Consider the following 4274-nt stretch of genomic DNA (forward strand, 5'->3'; position numbering starts at 1 on the left):
CCACCCCCCCCTACACCCCGCCAGAGCCTAAACCTGGCCTCAGAGAAAGTTCTACTTGGAGAGATCTCGTTGATTCCAGAGGTCTGATTTGTCCACAGACAATTTTGTGGTTCATTTATTTCTACCCGTTTATTCCCTTATATAAAAAGAAAGAAAAGGAAAAAACCGTATATCCACTTTTCTCCAAAATCAACATTATCCACTTTTCCCCAAAATCAGTAAAAATGAATTCTATTCTCTCATAATTAATTATGGATCAAAGCGCTATGTATTATTTTCTTTTCCCGAAAACGGGAAGACAGAAAAGTATAGAAAGTTTTCTCCTTAAAGAATTTAATAAGTCACAGGTTTTGGTAAATTAATTGCACTATTTGAGGGTGGGAGGTTGGTTCCTGGTTACTAAAATGCCCTATTTCTACATCATTCGGAAGTGGGACTTTTGGAAAACTTCATCCCTTTTTTACTGGGGTGAAAGGAAAGTAGGGGAGAAGGAAGTAAAATAGGTATTTTCCAAGCACCCAATTTTGTAATTTTTCCCTCCTTTTACAATAATAATTCAAATTCACCTAACTTCCAGGCCCTCATGGTTAAAGAAAGAATATAACTGGAAAGTCTGAATACAATGTTCTCAGATACCTTATTACATTCCTCATTAAATTCAAAAAAGCAACTTCCTCCAAAAGTCTGTAATCTTCCCTCTACTATCTCTCTTCCTTCATTATATTGCAATCATCAATGTCTGCTCGCGAGATTTTTAATGACACCTAATTATATGATGGATGCATTAAGCAACATAATGCTTACATCCAAGTAATAACTTAGCCAATATTATATTCTCTCCTGATGTCACTGCCACCAGGCCTTGTTCCAGGTTTTCTGAATTCATACAGTGATAAGATTGTTTACTCTTTATAGTTTTGCCTCTTTGTAATTCTCCACCTACAGAGACTTCAAAAAAGGAAAGAGAAATTAAGTAGTATATTGCTTGATTTTGTTGTCGTTTGTTTTCTTTTAATATTGACATGCACACAGAGGTACTACAGTCACTGATTACAGTGATCATTCTGGACTTTTCTCATTTTAAGCATATAAAGAAATATGTCAAGGTTCTTATAGCCGACTCTGGAGTTGTTTTTACATTCTTGCTGTGACTTGTAAGACAAAATTTATACCTCAGTGCTGTCCCCAGATGGCTGGGCCCAGTAAGACTCAGCTTCTTTTTGTCTAGGTAACTGATAAGTGTAATTTCCTTGCTTTATGTGCAATGCAAATCCAGATCCAGGGGGATTTCTACACTGAAGAACTGTCCTCTTCCCCTCCTGCCAGGTCCTCTCCCTTTGTCCTTTCAGCACACAAAACAACCCCCGATACAGACTAATTGTAGTCTACTCCTGTTACCCAGCCAAAGTTGGGTCCAGCAAAGCCAATCTACTGATTCCGGGTCAGGTCGTGGTGAAGGCAAGTACAGCGTTTTGCAGGGCATCCAACGTGGGGCTAAGCTAGGAACATAGTCAGGTCATGCTCAAAAAAGCCCAACTCCCTGAGAGCATTCAGGGAAGGGTTTTCCTGCTTTTGCTTTCAAATTTTATTTTATTTATTTATTTTTATTGAGTGAAAGATTCTTTAAATTCTTTAGTACTTTATAATTCTCAAAAGCTTCACACACCTCATTTCATATAATCCTATATTAACCTCCTTTTCCCCCCACCCTTCTATTGCCCCTGCCCCCTTCCCTCTCCCCAGTGGTAACCACTACTTTGTTCTCTGATTCTGCCAGTCTGCTTCCTTTTTTTGTTTTATTCACTAGTTTGTTGTAGTTTTTAGATTCCACGTATAAGAGATATCATAAGAGTATTTGTCTTTCCCTGTCTGACTTATTTCACTTAGCAATAACATCCTCGAAGCCCATCCATATTGCTGCAAATGATAAAATTTCATGCTTTTTTTATGGCTGAGTAGTATTCCATTATATATGTATGCCACATCCTCTTTATCCATTCATCTGTTGATGGACACTTTAAAGGCAAGGTGAGGGAGAGGGTCACGGTGTGTGTGATCAACTTGGGGACATCCTTCTGATTTGTTGGTGGTGAAGTAACAGGGTAGTATTTCAGGTGTTAGCACCCTCGACCTTCTAGTTCCAACCAGTTTGGGATCTAGGTGCTAGTAATCAACATGCAGTTAAATTCTTCCACCTGGTGAGTGTTTTAGTAGCTGCAAAACAACTCAAGGATATGATTCAGTATATTATCTATAGCCCTTGAGGAGGAACTAAGGGTCCATGACTTTGTTTTACGGCTAAACTACTATTATATTGTCTTGCTGGACTGTTTTCCTTTGCCTCCTCATTTTCTCATTTTGCTGATTAAGTTTGTTGTTTGAAACTCAAAGAAGGCCTAGGAGGCTAAACCTTTCTTACAAACAAGAGGTGGGTGGACACGGCAGGGGTGTGGTCAGGGGAAGGAAAGGGGCATATGTCTCCAGGGAAGGCCCTAGAGGGTCCTGCTTGGTTTCACTTCCTTAGGTTTGGGAAAGGCCCAGTGGAACACAGAAAAGGCCCTCTTAGGTCTTCATGGATGCAGGTGAGGTCTCTCAGTTACCCTGTGGGGTCACGTTTAGTTCGGTCAAATGTTCACTTCTGTCTGCCATGTTCGAAGTGCCAACTAAGACAAAAGGAGACACAGACAAATATAGTCTTGCCTCTGTGCTGTATATAACCTGGGAAGGGCTAAATGCACTTGGCAAACACTCTTAGCATTGATGAAGTGTTGTGAAAGACAAGAACAAACTCCTAATGAATGGGGAGGTACCTGGGGAGCCTTCCTGCAGATGCTCAGTGAGTCAAATCTGGAAGGATGAGTGGGTTCTATCAAATAAAATCTGTGGGAAAGGATCCTGCGGGAAGAGGAAACAACACTGCCTGGAGAGACACATGAAGGATGAGAGACGTAAGTACATTTCATGTAATATGGTCAGTCTTTAGAGTAGACAAAGTCAAAACAGAAAGTTGTACATGGTTCGCCAAACACTTTATACTTATTCTCTAACCAATGGAAAGCTGTGGAAGAGTTCTGACAGAGGAACGAAATAAGAAGAATCAGCTGAGTTTGGTGATTGAAAGATTAATTCAACAATCAATTTTTGAAAGCCCACAGTGTGAGAGTTTGAAATATAAATATAAGCTAAGTCTGATCCTGCCTTTACATTGCTTCCAGTCCAATGCTATATGACACGAGGAATAGGAGAATGAAGGAAAGAAGGAGTCGAAAATGAACACAAGGTGCCTGCCTTGGGCAACTGTTAAGTAGTGGTGCTACTTACAGAAACAGGGCACAGAGGGATGAAGGTAATAACGAGTTCGGTTTGGAACATCCTTTCTTTAAAGTGCCCGCCAAGTAGTTAAGAGGAAATGTACAACAGAGAGCTGGAGCTCAGACCGCAGATACAAATTTGGGAGTCATCAGTATCTAGGTATTTGTTTCACCAAAAGGTGGCAAACTACAGCCAGGGGACCAAATCCAGACCAAATCTTATTTCTGTATGGCCCTCAAGCACTGGCCCCGTGTGCTAACACTATGAGCCACAGAGGCTAAGCTAGGGGCCCCCTGCTACCCCCGTTACCCCTGCTGTTCACAGTGCCTGCCCTCTGGCTGGTGGCCACCCATCTTTCCCCATCCCCACCCCCTGAGCCCCACACACTCCTGCCTCCCCACTAGGCCCCCTCCCTGGAACCAGAGCCGACAACAGCTGTGAGCAGTGTGCCCAACACCAGGAGGACCCAAATGCTGACACCCAGGACTGCAGTGAGGCCAGTTTCCTCTCTCCTCATATAAGTACCTAAATGGTATGTTCAGTTTTCTTCTTTGTCCACAAATCCTAAATCATTTACTACCTGGCCCTTTGAAAAAACCCCAGGTTTCAACTAAATTGTGATAAGGATAATAATTCGTCTTTGTATGTTATGCCACTGGAATTCAATTCAGATTAACAAACATTTTCTCAACCTATTCAGAGGTTTCAAGCTGGAAATAATGAAAACTGAAAACATGCATGTCATGCCACAGAAGCGCTTTACTCCACCCTCCCCTCCGTTTTCATCTGGAGAAAGGAAAATAAAAATTAATTAATCAGGATAACCAAATCCCACCTTGAAGACATTATATAATGATTTGTTCTGAATTTTTCATATGTGGGGTTGTACTTTCAGAGATTCATCAGTGCACATGGTTGACTTCTAAAAGAAAGAAATTGAGGCACTATGTCTATGGCAACCA

This window comes from Lipotes vexillifer, unplaced genomic scaffold (assembly GCF_000442215.2).
Source record: "Lipotes vexillifer unplaced genomic scaffold, Lipotes_vexillifer_v1.1 scaffold1165, whole genome shotgun sequence".
Classification (NCBI taxonomy): Eukaryota; Metazoa; Chordata; class Mammalia; order Artiodactyla; family Lipotidae; genus Lipotes; species Lipotes vexillifer.